The sequence below is a fragment of the Taudactylus pleione genome, unplaced genomic scaffold (genome assembly GCF_031769625.1).
Source record: "Taudactylus pleione unplaced genomic scaffold, aTauple2 ptg000710l, whole genome shotgun sequence".
NCBI lineage: Eukaryota > Metazoa > Chordata > Amphibia > Anura > Myobatrachidae > Taudactylus > Taudactylus pleione.
This window is the reverse complement of record NW_028285112.1, coordinates 44,877-55,000: the sequence shown is the minus strand read 5'-3', so window position 1 is coordinate 55,000 and position 10,124 is coordinate 44,877. Positions and strand designations below refer to the sequence as shown.

Genomic DNA, 10,124 nt, shown 5'->3' with positions numbered 1-10,124 from the left:
ATACTGTACTACATTTGAAACAGTAAATATTTCAAGAACACTAGAAAATTAGTAAAATGTTTTATTATAACAGGTGTATCAGTCCACACACTTATTCACATTGCAGAATCTACTAAGAAAAGCAAAATGTTTGATGCATTGTTTTGCCGAAGAGTGTCTAGAGTTCCACCAAACCACATAGGTTTTGCAAAAGTATGGCCGCCCATAGGGTGACAACTAGAAAGACATACTTCAGAGTGGTGGTGGCTTTTGGTGGCGAGAAGCATGTTGGGTACCCAGAGACAGGGCCCCGTGGATATTAATGTCACTATAATCTTTTGGGGAATTAAAAATAAAAAAAAAATTATGTCATTTAATTACTCTGGCGCCATAATTTAAAGCCCCATATCTCACAAATGCATTGCGCTGGTACCGATCATATGAAGTGTGGGCTGTGCCGCTATCAGCATGCCATGCAATTTTATCATGTCTCAATAGAGATCACTGCACCTCCCCACCGCCAATATACAGTTATGCTGCTTAACAGTTTTTCGAAAATGTGTTTTTTACAGTACAGGAAAAGTTACAATACAGACTAAAAGTATTAAGACCTGCAGTAACTAGGAATACCCAGTTCAAAGCTTACCACCCGTCTGTCAGAAAGCCACCAGATTATAAAATGTTGTTTTTTCTCTTTGTCTGCTTTATCCACCACAAAACACAAAAAACGTATTGTGGTAAACTTGACAAATTTTATATCTCAATATCTAATTAATACAAACTTTTCACTGAAGGAGGGGGCCCATAATCAAAATTTGTTATGGGTGACTGTCAGAGTGACAGACTGCCCCATAGGGGGTTAACCTATGGAGCAGTTAACCTCCTGTGATTCAGTTGGCAACTCCACCTCTCACTCACATCTGGTTAATTGAATTATTTGTTCTGTGATAGACATTCACAGGTATAGGTCCTTCCTGTTGCTAAACTGATTAGATACTACTGTGACTACTTATTAAAGTGCCAGAGTGTTTAGTTATGACTAGGTCAAGACTCTGCTTTAATCTCCCCAGTGTCCTACACTTACAAAGTGCATCTGACTCTAGTGTCCTTCATTCTAGTGCATACTGACTTTAACACTAGCTATCTGCATGTAAGTGCCTCCTGCATCCATTCAGTCTGCATTCATCCCAAGCATCTACCAAATGGGTTTTTCTGCACTTCTCACCCGTTCCAGCAGGTGTCCCACTACACACTGGTGCATCCATCTGTAAGTACTGCGCAGCACTCTAGTATTATCTTCTGCAGGCAGTCACCGTTACTACAGGTATTTCACCTTGGTCATATATACTACCTGTTTCTGTAAACTACCGTGCAGAGTATAGTATTATCAAGAAACTATACCCTGCTTAGGTTCCGGCACTCTATCCAGTACTGTCTCAAAGACTATATCATATCTGTTTGTTTAAGCAACATTCATAGCCTCCTCCATACTGCACATCATGTAACAATATAAATAATTTAGAATAGAATAATGGCATCAAAAACTTTGCGGGATGCAGTCAGGAAGCAGACGGTCGAAATACCGACCGCCGGCTTCCTGACTGTCAAATCCCGGCAAGGTACTAATGACAGGCGTTGAAATCCCGACGCCTGTCATTAGACCTACGCCGGGAGCCCGACAAACCGAACGAAGGTAAGCCAGGTGCGGACAGCCGCAGGGAGGGAGGGGGGGATGGTTAGGTTTTAGGGTTCCCGGGGGGGACTTAGGGTTAGGCACCCCCACAGGAGGGTTAAGTTTAGGCTATTGGAAGGGGGTGGTTAGGGTTAGGCACCCCCCGGGGGTGAGGTTAGGGTTAGGCATACCCCCCGGGTGACTTCGGTTTAGGCTGCGTGGAAGGGAGGGTTAGGGTTGGGCACTAGGGGGGTGGGGGTACTTACCTAAATTAGCAATTGGGATCTTCACCCCTGCCGGGCTTCCGCTGTCGGGATTAGAACCGCAGTATTACATACTGATTCCAACTTTGCAATAGTCTCATTTAAACTGCAACAGTATTCACAAATATGGCAACAATGTAAAATTTGTTAAATGTGGCAATACGTATATTCATTATTAAAGTAGTAAACCAGTAAATTAATTCTCAAACCATAATTTTGGCGCTGAACAAATCTGAAAGCACATCCAAAAGCAAGATCTGTGGTTATTGAATGCAATAAGCTCTCATTTACGAGGGTGGTTCAATAAGCAAGGTAGCAAGACATGTCACATGTGTAATGTTCTAATTTCCCGCCAGGTCCGAACAGGTAGACCACTGCTTCCCATCACGGCCATTAGACTGCGCCTCATTTCAGTCATACAGTCCCAACATCAGTTGTAAGATGGCGTGGCTGGTAGAAACATAGTTAAACACTGAGGTGCGTAGTGTGATCAGATTTCTGCATCTAAAGGGCACATCAGCATCTGAAATTCATCGCAATGTACAGTAATACAGGTGGAGTCTCCCATATCCAAAAGGCTTGGGACCAGCGGTATTTTGGATAATGGAATATTCCGTATTTTGGAATATATGCATATCATAATGAAATATCTTGAGAATGGGACCCCAATATACACACACAATGCTTTTATGTGTTATATACACCTTATACACACAGCCTGCAGGTCATTTTATACAATATTTTTAATAATTTTGTGGCTCAAGCAAAGTTTGTGTACAGAAATTAAATTAATTTATGTTTCATATACACCTTATACACACAGCCTGAAGGTAATTTTATACAATGTTTTTAAGAATTTGTGCCTTAGACAAAGTTTGTGTACATTGAACCATCAAAAATCAAAGGTTTCATTATCTCAGTCATGCCAAAATTATTCCGTATTTCGGAATATTCCATATTTCGGAATATTTGGATATGGGAGACTCAACCTGTAATGTTATGTCACGGAAACTGTTCTGGGTTTGGTGCACAGCAATTGATGTCAGGACAGAAGTTCCAAATTAGCAGCGACCAGCCGACCAAGCACATCCGCCACGGACGGCAATTTCTGCCGCATTGAAGGTCTCATTTAGGAGGACAGACAAATTCGAGTTAGTCATATTGTTGATTACCTTAACATCACAGTGGGTACAGTGCATAACATTGTTCATGAGCAACTGTGGTACAGGAAAAAGTATTCATGTATTCATGTTGGGTACCAAAGCAACTCACAGAAGTTCACAAAACCAATAGGATGATATTCTCTCATGCACCTGATGCAGTACTAAGAGGAGGGAGTGCAGTTCCAGCAGCGCATTGTTACAGGCCATGAAACGTGGGTGCATTATGTGACACCAGAGATGAAGCAAGCATCTATGACATGGAAATAAGCACCATCCCCACCTCCAAAGAAATTCAAAACAACTCCATCAGCAAGAAGGTCATGGCGACCATGTTTTAGGACCACAAGAGTGTGCTTCTTGTAGATTCCCTCACCAAGGGAGATAATGTAAATGATGTCCGCTATTGTGACACATTGAGCCGATTGTGGAGGTCAATTCGTCAAAAACGACCTGGGTTGTAATGAACAGGCTTTGTATTGCTGCACGATAATGCAAGCCACACTCAGCCAACCACACATGAAAGCTGTTACGACGTTACCATTGGGAGATACTGGACCATCTTCCCTACAGCCCTGATCTAGTACCAATATATTTTCATCTCTTTGGACCATTGAAGAAGCATTTGGGTGAAAGACAATTTGCAACAGACTGTGAAGTTCAGCAAGCCATCGTTTCCTGGCTTCAGGCACTTCACATGGATTTCTTCTATGCTGGGATAGATGCCTTGTGTACCATTCAAACAAATGCTTAGACAAGTATGGGGTAAAATAATCAGTACTAAGGCCATACAATTGATTATAGCCATATGTAAGAGTATATAAATTTATGCAATGAGGGGTCTTGTTACCTTATCTGTTGAACCACCCTCGTATATAGGTGCTTTGTTAAAAATATGTAAAATAATAAAAAAAAGTGATCCATCAGTTAATGTGGTAGGTTGCCTAGTTTTTAAAATGATAGGCCTTGTTGGGCTGCCATATTGTTCCTATAAACACAGCAGGAAGTGTTTAAATCGAAATTTTCATTATAAGTGCAGATTTTTTTTTCGTGAAAACCTGTACACAGAGGTTTACTATTTTGGTAAGGTGGATTATTGGCGAAATAAGTACAGTATATTTCTTTGTGGTATGTATAAGATTAATAAAAAAATAATTTGCTTTTGGTTTCCTTTCTTGAAATTTCAATAAAATACAATTTTGGCCATTTTGGTTACATTTTCTTGGACATGTTAGAATGAGTAAAAAGACTAATGGTATTCTCTGAAAATACAACTACATCTGAATAAACAAGGTATAATATGTATTGGTACTACATAAAGAAATCAGTTATATTGATGTTGGAATGTTACAATCGCTAACGTCTGAAAATGACCCCAGCACAAGGGTGAGAAAACCCTTAACATCGAAGGAGTTAATCGATCAAGTTGTCTATGCACTTCCCATAGACATAACATTGTAATATAGTAGAGCCCCTCTATGGCTGACCTCACCATACATTCAAATGTCAGTACTTGGCTGTGCAGAAATGAGATGTAGCTAGAACAATATGCAGTTGTGTTTGTGTGACAGGTACTCTAAAATGTATACGCCCGTTTTCAGTTAACTACTAAATGCAGTACTTCAGCTGTATACATTAAATACACCTGTATACATTAAATACACCTGTAATGTACACATCTAACAAGTATTTTAAAACTAGTCACAGTCTTTCAATTGAAGATTGAACAATTACTTGTTAAAAATCTGCATCATAAGACATATTTGACATAGGTCTTAAAGCTGCATTACCAACATCGTAAAATTATTCCCCCACTTGCAAGTATTTTTCCCCAGTCATGCAAATTAATTTTGGTAACTGAAATTAAATGGCAGCAAAACTGGGATGTAAGACTATGCCAAGATATGATTAGCACTCCTGTCCCTATTAATCCCTGGGTATTGGCCTATGGTACGAGAGAAACCCTAGGGAAATAGCTGCATAGGGTAACTCCCGTGGCTACAGATACAATGCGTGTAGCAGATACCTTAGGAAGCTTTAACTTAAGTTCAGCATTCCAGTTTAGCATACTTGCATTACTACAATTACCCATTAAGGGCCATATTCAATTAGCGGCGAAAACATCCGTTTTTCGCCAATAAAACAGCAACATTTTCACCAAAAAAAATGGTTAACAGAGAAAAATGGGACACTGGCAAAGCTTGGTGGTGTGTAGTGAAAACTGCCTACCTGCAAACAGCACTATCCATCTGAGGTTTGCTCACACCACCCGCCCAAAAGGGTATGAGACCAGGGGTGGAATTATGATTTTCTTCTGCACTGTGGATTTTGTCTGCATTGGCATATATATTAATTTGTATACCGTAGCATATATGTATATGACAGTGAATCATAAGTTTTCTAGTTTGTTTCTGTTAACAAAGACTAGACAGCCTGGGCTGCACTTTACTTTCTTTGCTGATTCACTTTCTTTCCCAAATACCATAAAAAAAAATAAAAAAACCAGCACATTTTAAAATGTTTATCGATCAAAACCCAACAGAAAAGTGCACTGAAAAAGATTCACAGGTGTACAGAGCAAGTTTCTGCTAGTACAGTACTTGGGTTTCTCACGTTCACTTTAATTTACAAGAAAAACTCACATCTGCCCATAAGATATCTAACCTAATTTATTTATATAGCATATACATGTTCTGCAGCGCTTTACAGAGACTATTTGGCCATTCACATCAGTGCCCCAGTGGAGCTTATAATCTACAGATGTGTCCAGATACATTTATCCTCCATGCGCTATCGTAACCATGGTCGCTGACCTTGACGAGTCTGCATAAGTACTCCTGCTTGGCACACTTATACAAAGGTTGACGCCTCAGCTTTGTAGAATGGCCTGGTCGCTACTCTGCATGTCAATCATTCTGCGGCTAAGGGGCACTGCGAGCGATCAAGCAAGACCCTTCTGCGCAGCACCCAGAACGAATAGAGCAAAATCTAGTGATAGATCAGTAAATGTGTTTCGTTCTAGTAGCCAATCACTGATAAATCGGAAAAAATTTGATAATGAGTATGCTGAGAAATCAGGGATTCCCAGTCCACCATATTGTCTAGATAGCTTTAATTTAGATATCGCAATTCTGGGTCGTTTACCCTGCCATAAGAATTTAGAAATCATTCTTTGTATATGAGATATATCTGATTTGGAAAGGGCGATAGGGAGCATCTGCATTAGGTAGAAAATTATATTTTTAATTATTGCAGCCCTGCCTAGCAAAGATAAGGCGAGGAGTTTCCAGCTATCTAGATATAGTGTTACCTTGGAAATTACTTCTGTAAAATTCAGATATATAGTTGAGGTAGTCCGAGGGGATCTGGATTCCCAAGTATTTCATTTTTGAAGTACTAAGTTTAAATTGATGTAGTATTGGTAATTGTTTTAAAGTTTCAATGGAGCCTGTAAGATGTAATATCTCTGGATTTATCTATATTTATTTTTAATCCAGAAATAATACCAAATGAGTTCAGTAGGTGCATAATTGCAGGTAAAGTTGTTAATGGTTTTGACACGAATAGCAGCATGTCGTCTGCAAAAAGAGCGACCTTCTGCGTGGTATTCGCTATTAAAGGGTCAGATCGAATAGCGATTGCAAGGGGTTCTATGGCTATAGTGAATAAGAGGGGTGATAATGGGCATCCTTGCCTGGTGCCTTTTTGGATAGAAAAAGGGGTGGATTTGTACCAGTTACAAACTATATGTGATTGAGCTCCATGATATAATGTTTGGATTATGTCTATAAAATGTTGTGGAAAACCGAAATTGTGTAATGTATGATGTTAGTGTGGCCATAAAACTAAATCAAATGCCTTTTCGGCATCTAGTGATATAATGAGGTTAGTATCAGGATTTTTAGATTGTTGAATGTATTGCATTATTCCCAAGACCTTTCTAACATTTGTTACTGAGTGGCGACCGCTTATAAAACCTGATTGATCTACGTGAATTATGGAGGGTAACAGGTGTTTGAGCCTTTCTGAAAGAATTTTTGTTAAAAGGTTATAGTCTAAATTCAAGAGTGAAATAGGTCTATACGACCCTGGTAAGGCCAAATCACGTCCTGGTTTGGGTAAGACTTTTATGGTTGCCATATTGTAGTACAATGGAAGAGATTTAGACACAATGATATGGTTATACACTGAGACCAGGGTGTCACTTATTTGAACTGAGAAAATTTTATAAAACTCTCCTCCTAATCAGTCAGGGCCCGGAGCCTTGGCGAGTTTTAGGTCTTTTATCGTTTTGATGACTTCAGTTGAAGTAACTGGGGGTATGAGTGAATTGGCAGCCTCAGGGGAGAGTTGCGGATATGAAATATTTTGCCAGAATTGACAATCATGAGTCGGTGTCATAGAAATATTCTCTACATTAGGAGAATTGGTCTTACATGAGTATAAATTTTCATAGTAGTCACGCATCATAGAAGTAATTTGGGCATTTGAAGTAGTGAATGTGCCATCTTGTTGTTTGAGAGGTTGAACTAGCATTGTGGTTCGCATCCCTTTTAGAAGGTTAGTAAGGAGACGACCCGTTTTGTTCCCAAATTTATGGAATTTATGATTGACAAAAAAGAGGTAACGGTCTCCCATACTTTGTAAAAATTCATCATAGGATGTTTTTTCCAACAGATAATTACTTTTATTTACAGATGATGGGTGAGATTTAAAGGTTTGAAACGCTTCAGAGAGGGCATTTTGTCTGGTTATGTAGGAGGACGCATATTTCTTGTGAATCGAGGCTACATATGAAATTATAGCTCCACGTATCACCGTTTTGGCCGTTTGCCAGAAGAGAGGAGGATCGGTGATGGCATGGGAATTATTAGTATTTTTAAACTCCTCCCATATTGATTCTAACCGTGATTTAAAATTAGTAGAATGGGCTAGGTGTGAGGGAAATCTCCAGGTGGGGTAGGAACCCTTCTCAATGTCTATATGAATAGTGGTCCATACCATAGCGTGGTCTGACAAAGCAATTGGTTCTATCACAGAAGCAGAAATTCTAGGAAAAAGCAAATTTGCTATAAGTATATAATCGATCCTAGAAAAGGAATTGTAGACTAATGAGTGACAAGTGAATTATTTATCAATGGGGTGCAATGCTCTCCATACATCAATCAAATTTATCCTAGAAGAGAACCAGGAAATACCAAATTTGGGAGAACTGTTATTTCGAGGAGTGTTCTGTGACCTATCTAAAACAGGAGATGATACCAAATTAAAGTCTCCACAAACAATTAAGGGGAGATCTATAAATGTGATTAGTTTGGATATGAGCGTTTGCATAAACAACTTGGAGTAGATATTTTGGGCGTATACATTACACAGGATATATGAAGTATTTTGGTAGGAAACCTTAACTATAACGTATCTGCCTTCTGGATCTGCGTCTGTAAAAGTTACTGTTATCTGGAGAGACCTTTTAGCTAATATGATTACACCTCTTGCCTTTGAATTAAAAGGGGCAGCTGCTAATATAGCCCAGCCTAACATTTGAAGTTTGTTGGTCTCCGAGGATATCAGGTGTGTTTCTTGGACAAAAGCGATGTCTAGGTTGCGTTTAGATAAATATAGAAGTAATTTTCTCCTTTTACAAGGAGAGTTTGTACCTCCTATATTCAAAGTACCGACTGTTAATTGAGACATTACTCAGAGATAATGTGGAGGATATCAGCAATGAAATAGCCCTTTGCAATAATCATGTAGTAGGTAATGGGGTGAGGATAAAAGAACAATGGGGGAGGGAAACTACGACATACATTGAACAAATAAAAGAATAGAGGGGGGGGGGTAAACACCCTAAAACATAAAGCTCCCGATAATGGCGAGAGCCAGAACTTTTTAAAGAAACCTGACTTCTGGTGTAATAATGTAATCATACTTATTAAAATACACATATTAATTCTCATGCGGATATTGCTCCCAGCCCATTCCGGCATATTAAATGAACAGGTAATACAATAATAGCTACAAAGCAGCCATGAATTTACATATAAAAGGATCTAAACTCCAACAACAAACATATTATATTAATATATAACCGTTAGACATGTGTGTCATCAAGAAAACATTTAGCATGTAAATCTAGAATATACTTTAAGTATAAATGGCATATAAACGGCATATACAGAACCCACTGAATCCCGACAGGATTTTCCACTTGTTAACAGGTTGTCGTCTCATCACTCGTTCCAGCCATCTCGATAAAGATTAGCCATATTCAATTGACAAGTGAGTCCAAACTCAACTCAACGTGGAGGAGAAGGAGCGGGGTCAGCGATGTCTGCCGTGCCAAACTGTTCTTCTCTAAGGTATGCTTGCGCATCTTCCGGATTGGTGAAATCCACATGTGAGTCTCCTCAGAATATGCGGAGCCTGGCAGGATATATTAATGCGAATTTTGTTTGTTTCTTAACAAGGGAAGAGCATATTGTAGAAAAGGCTTTTCTAGCTCTTGTTAATTCCACAGAGAAATCTTGGAATAGATAGAGTCTTTTTCCTTCCCATACGATGGATTTGGTTTTACGGGATGCAGTCCAGAATGCCAGCTTATGTTGGTAGCTCATACATCGAAAAAGCGTCACACGCGGACGGCTATCATTAGGCAGTGTGGTGCACAAAAATAGATACAGGGAGGGGCCCTTGATGTTTTCGGGCAAGCCCACTAACCTTGTATTGTTTCTGCGAGACCTATTCTCAAGGTCATCAACCTTGTTCCATAGCTGGTAATTATCTTTCTTTAATTTCTGAATAGTATATTGGGCATCAGCTAGGTCATGGCAGATTGATCCTATACGGTTTTCAGTGTCAGCGACTCTGTGTGTCAGATGTTGTAGTTGAGTGGTGATGTCTGACACTGCGCGTTTTAACAACGGCGCCATAGTAGATTGGATTGCCTCTACCACTTCACCATAGGAGACAGGAGCGTCCGGATCGCGGCGTGGTTGTGGTAAGTCAGCGTTGGCATGATCCGCTGCCGCTTTTTTACTAGCCGGTGTAGCA

The 10,124-nt window shown here is 39.6% G+C and overlaps 1 protein-coding gene across 1 annotated transcript in view; it reads right to left on the bottom strand.

Moving 5' to 3' along the window:
- Positions 1-10,124, bottom strand: part of LOC148477514 (lysosomal cobalamin transport escort protein LMBD1-like) — a gene marked incomplete at its 5' end in the record, with an annotated part of 165,751 nt that overhangs the window by 117,065 nt on the left and 38,562 nt on the right. The gene's annotated exons all lie outside the window — the stretch shown is intronic.